The following is a 14,510-nucleotide window of genomic DNA, read 5'->3' on the forward strand; positions in this document are numbered from 1 at the left end:
TATGTGGTCTACAGTGAATGACATGACTATGTAATCTACAATGTATGACATGACTATGTGATCTACAGTGTATGACAGGACTATGTGATCTACAATGTATGACAGGACTATGTGATCTACAATGTATGACATGACTATGTGGTAAACAATATATGACAGGACTATGTGATCTACAATGTATGACAGGACTATGTAATCTACAATGTATGACAGGACTATGTGATCTACAATGTATGACATAACTATGTAATCTACAATGTATGACATGACTATGTGGTCTACAATGTATGACATGACTATGTAATTTACAATGTATGACATGACTATGTAATTTAAAAATGTATGACACGACTATGTTATCTACAATGTATGACATGTCTATGTAATTTACAATGTATGACACGACTATGTTATCTACAATGTATGACATGTCTATGTAATATACAATGTATGACATGTCTATGTAATTTACAATGTATGACATGACTATGTGGTCTACAATGTATGACATGACTATGATATCTATAATGTATGACATGTCTATGTAATCTACAATGTATGACATGTCTATGTAATCTACAAGGTATGACATGTCTATGTAATCTACTATGAATGACATGACTATGATATCTATAATGTATGACATGTCTATGTAATTTACAATGTGACATGTCTATGTAATATACAAGGTATGACATGTCTATGTTATCTACAATGTATGACATGTCTATGTAATTTACAATGTATGACATGTCTATGTGATCTACAATGTATGACATGACTATGTAATCTACAATGTATGACATGACTATGTGGTCTACAATGTATGACTATGTGATCTATTATATATGAAAATAGATGTGTGAAAAACCTCAATCAAATGATAACTAAAATTAAATCTTTCACAGGAAGGATCTCACAGTTGGAGTACTGGCTCACATATATTTATTCTAGTTCTATTTTTGATGAATGTAAAACATGTTTTTAAAAATGTCTGTTAAAAGATAAATTAGTAACAATAAAACATTGTCATATGATGATGCTTAGTTGTTGACATTTGTTTGCATACTGAAAATAATCATCCCCATACCCTGCTTTATCTACTAGAATTCAACAATAGAGATCAGACTTCTTTGGTTCTATAGATGTTTGGATTGAACAATATCATTATAATAAAATTTATGGCAGGCAATTGTCTGATACTACATCATTTGTTGACCATTTTTTGGGAACTAATTTCCTTTTTAAGCTTTCACATAAAGTTTTCTTGAAGAGTTTTCACTGAATCTTGATAAATAGCAGGGGTTAGTTTAACCTAGATTTTACTTGAATATTCTGGTTATTACATTCAGTAATGTGTTTAAGCTGTATGTAATTTCGATTTTATTCTATAAATATGAATCTTATTTCAACATTTAATATTAGCTTGATATCAATCTATTTTCAGTGCAACTAAATTGTTCAAAACTACAACAGCATACAATTAACTGTTATATCTAAAAATCATGTCAAATTTGAAAATCTAATTTAAAAAATAATAATAGAGTTTGTGAAAGCAGTAGGAGTATTTTGTAATACAAACAGAGTTTGAGATTGACACTTGAAAGCAAATTGTTCTTGGGTATGTTATTTTACTTAGAAATGAAATTTTAAAATGAAGGACATAAAATCAATACGAAATTGAAAAAAAAATGTATGGATTTGTAAAAAAGTTTAGTTTTGTTTAGTTAGAGTGCCCTGTATATATTATGGACAAGTTTAGCTATTGTAGCAGTACTTCTGTTTTCTAAGATAACCACTACTATTCAGTTCAACTTATTTGAATGGTGTTTGTTATTTTGTTATTCAACATATGAAATTAAAAATATTAAGAAAGTTCGAATAAAAGCCTTTTGCAAAGCAATTTTTCTCTCCCTATTTAACCAACCATTGTTTATAAAGTGACAGTTCAAATGCCCAGATAAAGTATCCCTAAAGTAAACCCTTACAGGAATCTAAGCTCTACCTGTCCCTTAAGCACAAATACTGCTAAATATAAAGAGAAAATTTTAAGGACAAGAGAAATAAATGCTTTTCTTAAACATTCAAATATTTTTTTAAAACATTCAAATATAACCATGTTTCAAGGCTGCAAGAATATTACTAACGTTTGAAGGCAGTAATTTGCAAGTAATGTTAGCAAAGCGTTTTTAGGAGAAATTTTGGGTTTTTGCATTGCATTTGTTCATTTTCTGAAATGACTGTTGTTGAAGACATGACAAGTATAGTTAAGACTGTGACAGTCTTTATTAAGTATAGGATTGTGAAATATTAGGAGAATAATCAGTATTGGAACCTCTCTCTAAGGACTGTTATCCGGTCTATAATTTAAGGTTTTCACTAACCATCATTTTCAATTATATCATTTCCTGTAACTTTAACCTAACTTATCAGGGAAATATTGGTTTAATATTAGGCTTTAGGAGGAGAATAAGGGATAGAGTTGTTTATAGTTGTCATCATCTATTCAGAAAATGCTATCTTGAAGTGTATTTGTCTCTTATCATGTTTCAGATGCGTTTTAATATTTCTGATCTATAGAGTTGGTATTGTAAAACAATTGTGTGGAAATTTTTTGGAAATTGGTACTTTCCACGTGTATTTACTGACTTTTATAATACCTGTAGCTTTCGAACAAATAATATTGTGACAGTGATGACCCTTCTGAATATATTATTTGGAAGATTTAGATATTTTCTGGCCACTTTTAAGGGATAAAGCCTGCTTTGTTTTTTTTTATTTATATAAGAGAGGTATTGGTTTAACTTGACATAAGAAATTATAGATTTGGAGGAAATAAAAAAGTTTTATATAAAACATCCACTGCCAGACCATGCCCACTTAAATGTAAATTATTGAAAGAAGTGTATATTGTTATTAAGATTTTTTAAGCCATATGGAAGATTTATCAGGTGGTTAATTCTGCAGTAAAACATGTAATTATTTAGAACAGCTGCCAGGGTTGTTTATTTTCAAGACCTAAGAGATTTCTGTTTTTAAGTGAACAGAAAATTGAAGATCCACCCTCTCAGCATACTTTCTATACTTGCTGGAGTTGATTGATAGTATACAAATGTAGTTATACTAAAGTGAAACATGCTGACTATTGTATAATTGTTGCTGACCTTAGTTTGTGTCAACCAAATATTATGAAACATATACACAATGCATATTCCCACAAAAAATGAGATCAAAGTCAAATTTGGTTGACACCACTTTTTACTGTTCTGGAGTTATGCCCCTTTTTGAATGAAAAAAATACTGAATTTTATGTTTCTGTTCTCTTATTTTAGTTTGCCTCATCCAAATGTTATGAATCTTTTACACAATGCTTATAATGTAATCCCACAGTTCCATTTTGAGTTTGGATGGCATCACTTTAACAGTTCTCTACGTTATATCTCTTTATAATGTAATATGCAAGCAGGGGCATCATATGTGTCCCTTGGACACATTTTCTATTTATTTTGTAATATTTTATTCAAGTACCAGTATTAGATTTTAACAAAGTTTTGAGCTAGTTTTGGTTGATATGTAAAATGAAGATGTCTTTAATGAGAATCATCTGATACATTAACTGGTGATAAAAAGTAAATTTGAGGAAAATCTTATCACATCATCTTATCTTGGGTGTTGATAATTTACAAAGGAAGAAGCATCTTCATTTCATATAGAAAACTTTTCAAAAGAAGAATTGTAAATGACCCAGGGAATACAAGTAAGTGATGATGAAAGTTGTTAGATTATGAATCACAGCAGTGCTTATTTTTTTGGTGGTGAATCATAATTTGGTATATTAATATGACATTTCAACGAAAAATATATCCTTGTAAAATAGATGATGTAAGGAAATAAATACTTATGATTATGCAATTACTTTCCATGTAAGGGTGTCTATAAATTGTCATTAACAAGAACACACTTCCCATGTATTGGTGACAGTAAAGTGTCTTTAATAAGAACACACTTCCCATGTAAGGGGGATGGTAAAGTGTCTTTAATAAGATCACACTGATGTAGATGGTCAGTTATTTGATATATGTTACATCAGTTCACATGTCAGTTAAGGAGTTCAATCATTGGTGATAGATCACACTACCATGACAGTCTAAGGTATTGTTATATGATTTGGGACATTTTGTTTGACCTTTTGCATGGTGTAATATGAAAATTGCAATGACTTGTATATTTCTTGACAAAATCCTATGAACTTTTGGATATTAATTGATGGCCTTAAAGTTCAAAGTTAAATTATTGAAAGCCTTATTTTGAAAAAAATTCTTTTCTATCATTTCAGAAGTTTGTAATGTGAGATATTTAGATATAAACACTGGTCTAGTTAGAAAATAGGGACATCATGTATTTTTCTTCTATAAAAATAATTGCGCCCTTTACTGAGAATCTGTAGTGTTGGGTGGCATCAGGAAAAGTATATTTGATAGTCTCAAGTTTGGGCCTTTGATTGTTACAAGTAAGAAGAAAGTCTTAAATGATTCTTATTATTGAAGTCTAATTGAATTGTAACAATTTAATAGTTTAATGTAACAGATACTACATTGTTTTGTTTGTGGCTGTTCTCTATGAAGTGTAATAATTAAACACTTAGTTAATGAGTTATTGATTGTTCACTAATTTGGTTTTATTCATAGAGCCAGGAGAATTATTTTTGTTTTATTCAATGAATCGAGAGAATTTCATTTAGTTATTATTTCCTTTAACATTGTATGATTACATTTTACACTCCATTGCCCTGTGTTCAATGTAAGTCTTATTTCAGACAACTCTGTACTGTACTAATAGTCCTCATTCCATCAAAGAAAAAACAATAACAAAATAGAATTGTTAGGTGCAGATTTTAGGAATTCATTGTTCCAACAAGTACTGTACTTAACTATTCATTTACAAGTCAAAAGGTGTAGTTTAAAGGGTATGGTAATGTCTATCTTAAATAAGACTATTGTGCACAGAGGGTTTATTTATAGAAAGATAGTGCAGTAGAACAATGCCATTTATCTACTTGTATATAGCAAGATGACTTATACATTGACTTAAGTTTATATGCTGAAAAGAAAAAAAATCATATAATATTCCTCTTTCTTAAGTGTTCATAAGTATTTCAGTTACCCTGTGCAATACTGGAAGCTATCTTGTTCTTGTCAGCCTGATCTGTGTTGTAAACTGCACTATGTTGTACTATAGACTTTATTTTATCAGTAAACATACAGTTTGCCTATAGACATTGTAATAGTATATAATGCTATTTATCCATGTTGTATGTCGCTTCACTGCTAACAAAATACATAGCTAATATACCTGAAGTTTCTAAATTTGAATGTCAAGGTGACAGAGTTAGTTCTAGCTAGGTTCTTGTTTACAAATATTACAGATACGGTAGGTCAAATATCAATTTTTTGGAGTTTGCCTTTTAAGTTTCTTTTTGGCAGTTTTTTTTGCCTTTACTTTTTCAACAAGGCTTTAGGAATTTGTATAAGAATAAGTTAGCCTAGTATCTATTGACTTATAATACATAACAAGTTTAAATGAGATAAACATATATATATATATATATATATATATATATATATATATATATATATATATATATATACAGATATTAAGTACATAATGATAGATATAATGTGATTTAAATGATTCCTATGTAAAAGATAGTATTGTCAAGAGAGACCCATCTCTGTTTGATACAGGCCTTTCATCTTGTCTACTAGCACTTCAAGTTTCCTTTAATCTTTAGCTGTACAAATCACATTTCTTTATTCACATGTAATAACTTTATCATTGGACATGTAAATATGAACCCAGGAGGGGTGGCAAGAAAAATATCTTGGTGTATTGAGTTTTATTGCTTGTAATGTGTCAGTTAAAGAAAATCTGTATATGTACCAGGAATCTTTTGCTAACTGTGCATTGTGGGATAGTGATAGCAAGAATTTTAAGGATTCAAGTACTTTTTAAAACACCCGACCAAGAATGCAAAATAAATTATTGTCATTAATTGCAGTGGCGGATCCAGAGGGGGGTTGGGTTCCAGGGGTTGGAACCCCTCCTTTTTTTAAGACGATCAGTGCATTTGAATGAGGACATATGGTTGGAACCCCCCTTCCCCCCTTTTAAAATGGCTGGATCCGCCCCTGACTGGACTAGTGTCAGCATTGTCTGGTTCTAAACTTTTTTTTTTAAATTTGCTCCTCTGAAACCTGACTGGTCCAATTTCAAGGATGACATCAACCAACATTTCCGACATGGCTAAAGATAGATACATATGCATGGTTAAATTCTTTGTTGTCTAATATCTAGATAGAATAAGTCCTTCTTAGTTCCATTAATGATTTTGCACCAAAACAAATCATGACTTTTTATATGAGTTATTACCCTTAAATGATGATCATTTTTTGGTGTTTTCATGTTGATAAAAAAACATGGCCACCCTAAGCTCACAATGATACATAGGAGTCAAACTGTAGCTTTTGGCTAATATCTTAAATTGCTGTTTCATTGAGGTATATCCATGTTCCACATGTTGAAATCTTCTGTTATTCTTACATGTTCATACACCCCAACAAACAAAACTTGGCAAATTGAAATGAATAATCTGTAGGTTCTATGCGTTTGAATGTCTCTCTGGTATCTTTCATCCCTCTTTTGTAAATATTATTTACAAAAGATTGATTGATTGATTGATTTCTGCGTAAAGCAACCAACAATCAATCAATCAATCTTTTGTAAATAATATTTGATCCCCAGATAATAGATGGCACATTTAGACCAAGTCCAGGTAAAGCCCCTAACTTTGCACTTTCAACATAAAACTGCAAAAAAACAAATAAATTGATACTTTATAATTAATACTGTTGTAAATACAGTTTTTGCAGGCACCAACTCAATTTATTTTGTCTATCAGTTAATGTCTAATGTTTACCTAGGATTTTCAAAAAACTCTATGTTTTTCATATCTGTAACATTTTGATGGATGAATATTCCTTGAAATAGACATGTATGTAACTTTTCTATCAATGCTTAGAGATGGTAATCTGCTTAGATAAAATGTATATTTATATAACTTTGTAAATGATGAAGTTACACCCTTTATGAAATATTTATTGTTTATATTATAACATATGGTACTTGGACAAAAACCAAAAGGATTAAAGAACTTCTTAGTCCTTCTATAACTTTCTCACAAGAAGGTGGTCTGATTAAAAAAATATTTACATTTTATGAAAGCTGAGAAAAGTTCTAAGGTTTTTTAATCTGAATGTCTGTCATTTAGAATGTTTTTTAATCTGAATGTCTGTCATTTAGAATGTTCCTAAGCATATGTGAAGTAGATTTTTAGTCAATTAATAGGATTTTTTTACTGTAAGTATTTTGTCCTCTAATAACAGTGAATTTACTATGTAACATAGCTGATGGACAGCTGGCTTGTTAGTTAATATATGCTCCTAACCTGATTCACTTTTGTCTCGGTCACAATTGTGGAGTACTCACAGACACATATTTGCACTGAAAGCCGTACTGAAATTAATAGAAGGAGACGTAATGTATATACAAATGTTACAGTAACCCAACTACACAATACAGACAAAAATTGACCTAAAAGACATTTAGGGGTCAACATAGATTGATAATTATCTTCACCGAAAGCCATTCTGATAAAAGATGGTGGTTTAACATAAGGTTCTGGGTGACATATTGTTTTATAGGATACTTATTGGGATGCAAATTGTAAAATGATTTCAGCTAGGTTTAGAATACAAAAAAAAGTACTTTACCAATACATGAAGTTAGACATGTTTAATTTATATGTATTCTCTTTGTTGTAAAGAGACAAATATGTAATAATTATAAAAATTAATGAGTTTGTCAAAGGACACAGTCTATCTTCCTGCTATTTACAATTAATGTCAATAAACTAATGATGTCAACATTCATAGTACACAAACAAATCTTATACTGTCATTGTCATTGGGTCATAGCCTGTCAGAGAGGACATTGTAATTACCAAGACGATTGTCATTTTAAACAAGCCAGAGTGGTGTCCCTTGTCAAATGTTACTTTGTAGATTGTGAATTATGGTTCAGAAACAAGTTCAGTTAATTACTAACCTGGACAAAATAAACAGTGAAGTTGTTTGGAAGTTACTTGTCATAATACACACAGAATTTAGTGGAATTATTTTTGCTCTGTTACTTGGATAGGATTGGTAAGGTATGTATTTTTAGGGTAAATTGAGTGGGGCATATGTTTTACCTTTGATAAGTCCATTAATCATACTCTGTACTTTATGATTATAATTAATTAGTCTCTTAAGTAGGCCAATTTAAATCATAATTTGTATTTCTTACTATCTTATTTCAGTTGTCAGAAAATATTTTTATTTTTAACTTTGATCAGATGAGTTATAACCCCTGTTTCAGGGTTAAACAGGTGTTTTGTTTGATAATTTACAGCAGGTTTATGAAAACTTATGTTTGATGTATAGACTATATACAAGTTTATTATTAGTAATAAAGTCCATGTAAGTTAATTTACACAGGATATAGAGTTGTATCTCTCTGTGGAAAGGTTCTCTTTGTTGATATTATTACATGGATTTATGTTTTTTTTACATGTTTTGGCACTAAGATAAGACACTTTTGGTTTATGTTGCATGCAGGAGTTATTTGATAGTGTAATCACTAGACCATAGCATACTTTTTGCAGTTATATCATTTTTTTATTTCTCTGCTTTAAAACACAAAACTTGTTGTAAAACTTCTGGGCTCTCTGGTTATATAGACACAGGATAATGTTGTAAACTCAAGATTTGTCTTTTTATGTGGCAGGTATGTTTTCCAGTTGTTTTCATTTTTATAGCAAAACATCATTTATGAGAAGACCCTAGAGGTTCATTATTAGATTAAACCATTGTTTATGACAGCTAAGAAAGCATTGTTCTTTTTTGTACTTTAATAACCTAGAAATTCATCTCTTATGATAAGGACTTTCATAGCTGACATCATACAGTGTGATACTTAGTGACTTTCCAAACTGTGTCAAAGTGACTGCCAAATGTAATATGTTTCTTTCTATAAGATTTATTTAGACAATGAGAAATGGAAGTAGTTATTGTGAAGCTACCAAGTACATGATACTACAAGTTTTATTTATGATGCCATCTGATCCACTGTGATAGTGCTTTAAAAACTCTAAAACCACAAGATCCCAAATAAAACTAAACTAATTTGGCTTGGAGCAATATCAGAGAGTGATGACTCTCACCAGAGAACATATTTTACATTTATAACTGATACTACCTATAATTGAGGTAAAATGTACATATTCAGAGGTGGATTTAGGGGGGGGGCAGGGGACCAGCCCCCTCCCCTTTTTCTGGGAAAAATTTGGTTGATTATATAGGGAATCACTTAACCATGACAGGAGTGGGCCCCCACTTATGAAAATTTCTGGATCTGCCAATGATATTTATCAGTCTTTTCAATGTCTATACCACTCTGCTCAGCTATGTTATTCCATACACATATATATACAAATGTATGCCAGGATAGTAATAAAGCTACATATTACAAAGGGCAAAGTTTTTGGAGTAAAAGATTCATTAATTCTGCAAGTTAATCATATGTTATTTTAGCATTAGAAATTTTTATATCTTGAGCTGAAAATATAAAGGTCCATTGTATATGCCTTTGTTATACTTTTAGAAAGAGTCCATAAAAAAAACAGTTAACTATGGATCCCAGACTTATTTATGTTTATTCTGTCTCTGTCATTTTGCATAAATTTTAAACCAAATTTTAATAGAAATACTCAACATGTAATGTTTAATGAAATAATAGAAACTGATTATGGTGATAATGACTGTTTTGAAAAACACTTTGTTTTGATGAATATGAAATATAAATACATTATAAAAGATGATTACATGTTGGTAACTATTTGTCTTGTTCACCTCTGTCTATAGATTTATACACGGAATTTTGTATTTGTCTTTTGAAGTAGATTTGCTTATTTTTCTGTCTCTGCTAGGTTGTAAATATGATTAAATAAAGATAAGTCTGCATGTTTTCATACCAAACTAATTAATTTTACATGTTTAGAAACATATAAATGATTACTTGTCTTGTTATATTTCTTTGATACAGAAAAAATATATTTGTATTTTGTAAAAGAAAACGTCATTCCTTTTCATCATCTGATTGTAGTTGATGACAGAGATAGTTTTTAAATTATTATTAGATTTTGATTCATGGTGAGATAAGATGCAGAAAGAGATGTGACAAATAGGATGTTATATAACTAAAGAGGAAAAAAAAGAAAGATTAAAGTGAAAAAATTAGGTAGAAAAATTGCAAATATAATTGCTTGTTTCAGGATGGTAATCGATTTGAGATTTTTGATTGCATCGCTCTTATAAGTAATCTTTGAATTTTGATTGACTGATTCATGGCTGTTTAAATGTCCAGCAACAAATATTTCATATAGGACTATAACATGTTAATTCTAATGTACAAGTTCACAAGGTAACAGACTGCATCGCCAGAAATCACCCTACTCTGGCACATTTTTTGCAATACCTCAATAAGTCTCATTTTGGTTTTCTCCCCTTAATTGTATGTGATTACGAGTTAATGCTAAGACATGAAGATTGGTATATACATGTATAGGCTCTTAAGTTTTTATAACAAAGGAAAAAGACTGCTTAGGTTGGTGTTTGAATGATGTGATTCAGGTCAATAATGTGTCTGTTGAGAGGTAACATATCTTCTTGCCATCTGTTGCCTTGTGAAATAGCTTGTTCAAAATCTAGCTCAGCCTGTTGGTCTTGTACCCAAAGTCAAAGGCTGTGCAGTGACCTCTTCTATTTACATCACTTGGTGTCTTGTGGAGAGTTGTCTGATTGAATCATATAACTTCTATTTCTTTTCTATGTTCTTGCAAAAATATGCATTTATTTGATATTGGAAGTCTAGCTGCTTTCCATTGTCCATCATCTGATCTCAACTTTGTTAAATCTAAGACTTTAAAATCAGTTTTTAGTCAGACTAAGCTTGGCATAGTATTTAGGAATGAGAACAAAAACTGGCCAGCTCAGAGTTTAAAAAATGCAATCAGATATGATTGTTCTTCCTGTGAACTGTTACAGGGTTCATGTACTATATAAAAAAGAAGATGTGGTATGATTGCTAATGAGACAACTATCCAAAAAAGACCAAAATGACACAGACATTAACAACTATAGGTCACCATACAGCCTTCAACAATGAACAAAGCCCATACCGCATAGTCAGCTATAAAAAGCCCTAATAAGACAATGTAAAACAATTCAAACGAGAAAACTATATCCTGATATGCATGAGGCATTTGCAACTGGTTGTAAAACATCATGCCATCCATCAATCACACATATTCTGCGACCACTTTAATTTAAAGAATTTCAGGAAAACCTGTTTTAAAAAAAAGTAAGAAGAATTGAAATTAGAACAAAATAAATTTGAGAAAGATTAACATTATCAGATATTGACATCAAAACAAATAAAGTCAAAGATTTCAGTGTAGGTCCATGGATTAAATGGAATTAGGTGTTATAAAGATAGGCCAAACTTGACCATAATGATAAATAATCAGTGTATTTGACTAGGATAATGACAGATTTGTAGGTATGAAGTGGACATTAATATAATCTAATACTGATATGGATATCTGACCTGGGGCACACCATTGACCAGTTCACAGTGACTGCAAGGATCTTTGTATATTTCGTGTGATATTGACAAAACCTCATAGAAGTAGTTATAGAAGTGTTGAAATGGAGTACTGTTTACTCCCTGTCACCAACAGTGTAAGGTCTTATTTATATTATTAGATAGCTAACTATATCTTTTATGAACTCTAATGCTAACAAAATGCAAAATTTACTTTCCATGCAGTTTTTCAATTGTTTTAAATTTTGACTTTTTAAAATGACGAAGTCATAGCATAAGCAGTTGGATACTCCCCTGTCTCCAAATATGATTCTTAAAACTTTTATCTACATGTCTGGTTAAAGCCTGGTGGACAAAAAAGATAACTGATAGATAGTTCCTCCATTACCTTCTAGATTTAATTGAATAATGTTTAATTGTTGTGTCAGAGTACTTGTGAAAAAAGTATAACATTTTAATTTCAGCTTCTTTTTTCTTGTACATAAATTATAAAGAAGATTCATGTTTTTGTTTGAAGTGAAAATTATTTGAACCTGCTTGAATAGAAAAAAAAGGTTCCCACCTCTCTGCTCTATAGATTATCATAAATAAAATCATTAAATATATCATAATAATGTATGGTATCAATGTCAGTTTGTAAACTACTTATAAACTTTTATGGTTGGCTTCGTATCCTATGAGACATGCATCAGGAATCTCAGTTAAAAGTCAAATTTAAAAGAATACAACCTTTACTTTAAAACTTCACGTCACAATTTAAAATTTCATTTCCTGAAAAAGAGCTATGTTACTTTAGTGAATTTAATACTTTTAAAAGTTGTTTCCCAAAACTCAATCTTTTACATATAAACAATGAAAAATTTTGTATACATATCGTTAAAAAATCACTAGAGAAACAAATTTTACAACCAAATCTCATTTACAATACAATATTTCTCCAGTCTCTACAGTTAAATTTTCACTGTTTAAAAAGCTGTGTAATAAATTTGAAAATTTAACTGTTTAAAGGTTGTATCCCACTTGATACAGAGGTAGAATCTATATATAGCCTGAATATATGGTTCCAATCCTCAGGTAATTATATCAGACCTTTTCTCTGCACAAATTCTGTTTGAACCTTTATTTTGGGCAGAGTCATATCAATATAAATAGGGATCCATTTATTATATGCAACCAATATTTAAGTTTTGTTTCCAAATTCATATAAGGCTCTATAGTTGCAATTGTAAAAATGATAGGTTGAATCCCATATAAGGTTCTAGCCAGCTGACCTGTAGATATATATATTCAGGAATATGACAGTTCTTGTCCATTCGTTTTTGATGTGTTTTGTTATTTGATTTTGCCATGTAATTATGGACTTTCCGAATTGATTTTCCTTTAAGTTCAGTATTTTTGTGATTTTACTTTTTTTTTTATATATTAAGGCCTGTTTTTTTTATACTCAAACTTGTTACTGGTTAAAAATAACCTGGAAAATGTTTTGGCTTAAACCATAAACATGTTAAAAGGGAGAACAAAAACGTGACGGTTTAAAAAAATGTTTAAGCTTTATACCACTTTGAAAATATCTAAAACATGCCTTTTTTCGTGGTTGAAATTTAACCCCATGGTTTAAACTGACCTGTCAAAAAACTGTTAACCAAAAAAATGTTTAAAACCAGGTTAATGGTTCAGAATTAAAAAACAGGCCTTTAAACTCGACTTCAATTCATTGATGTTAATAGCGTGAGCCTCAAGTTTTAACATTGTTTGATCTGTAATTTCTTTTGATTGTCAGGATGTACAATGTATATCTGACATTTTTCTGACATTTCTCATGTTTGACTTTCCAGTTCAGTACTAATGTATGTTATAGTTTGATAAACATGACTTACTAATGCACATTCTCTGCAGTGATGCACCTGTAGATTGATGAAGTATGTCAACCACATGGTCCAGAAATAAACTATGCAATTGTACATCTCATTTGTTTTCATTTATATTTTAAGCCAGTCTGCAAAATTTGAAATTTGTGTTATTCTTAGCTGTGCATGTTATGAGGAGTGGAATTTCATTTGTTTCTTGGGTTTTGTGTGAGACTTCAAGGTAGAAAATAGAGATAACAAAATATTTTATAACTTATTTATTTATAACAGAAAAGTATATATTTGTTTTTCTTCAAAAAGAGATACGATGTCACAAACAAAGTAAATCTGAAGGTGTGTCTGATTCTGAGGCTGAGGCCTGATGAAATCATTGATGTTGTCTACTTATGTTCTACCTATTATCAATTATCTGCGGCTGTATTTAGCCACAAAAATCTTTCATCAGTTTATGTGATTGGTCTTTATTTGGTTTCCTTTAAAAAATAATCAAGATTCCAAACAGAATACAAAGCAATCTCATTATACCTACATTGTGTAGAAAGTAATTTGTAAATCTATTGAAAAATTTCAATTAAATTTCAATTTGAAAAATAATGTTTTTAGGAGATGTGTATTAAAATTCCATAAAGAAAAATGATTATCTATTCCAATCTTAATAACAGACTGATGTAAAGTAGAGAGATAATTTCTTAAATTAACCTTTCCCCAGTATTAAGAAAAAACACACTGATTAGACATCTGTTTCTATTACCCTAACATAATGTAACACAGCTGGGGCCAACTTCATCAAATAATTCACTTCTCAGGAATAGATACACCAATGTTAGGTAGGTGTACAGAGTCTGCTGACATATTGTTACAAGACTTCAGTCTAAATTGTCC

General features: G+C 30.3%; 2 protein-coding genes across 13 annotated transcripts in view; both read left to right on the top strand.

Moving 5' to 3' along the window:
* Positions 1-14,510, top strand: part of LOC143057663 (heparan sulfate glucosamine 3-O-sulfotransferase 1-like) — an 88,815-nt gene that overhangs the window by 20,205 nt on the left and 54,100 nt on the right. The window lies entirely within an intron of this gene.
* Positions 1-14,510, top strand: part of LOC143057705 (heparan sulfate glucosamine 3-O-sulfotransferase 1-like) — a 54,343-nt gene that overhangs the window by 12,640 nt on the left and 27,193 nt on the right. Inside the window, exon 1 of one of the 6 annotated variants that reach the window (XM_076231074.1) lies at positions 3,996-4,152. The exons of 3 other annotated variants lie outside the window; for them this stretch is intronic. The gene's annotated coding sequence lies outside the window, so the exon portion shown is untranslated. Of the gene's footprint in view, positions 1-3,995; positions 4,153-8,083; positions 8,267-11,762; positions 11,898-14,510 lie in introns of those variants that run through there. 2 more of the 6 variants (XM_076231103.1, XM_076231111.1) reach the window with 2 other exon arrangements.

The sequence above is a fragment of the Mytilus galloprovincialis genome, chromosome 1, assembly GCF_965363235.1.
Source record: "Mytilus galloprovincialis chromosome 1, xbMytGall1.hap1.1, whole genome shotgun sequence".
NCBI lineage: Eukaryota > Metazoa > Mollusca > Bivalvia > Mytilida > Mytilidae > Mytilus > Mytilus galloprovincialis.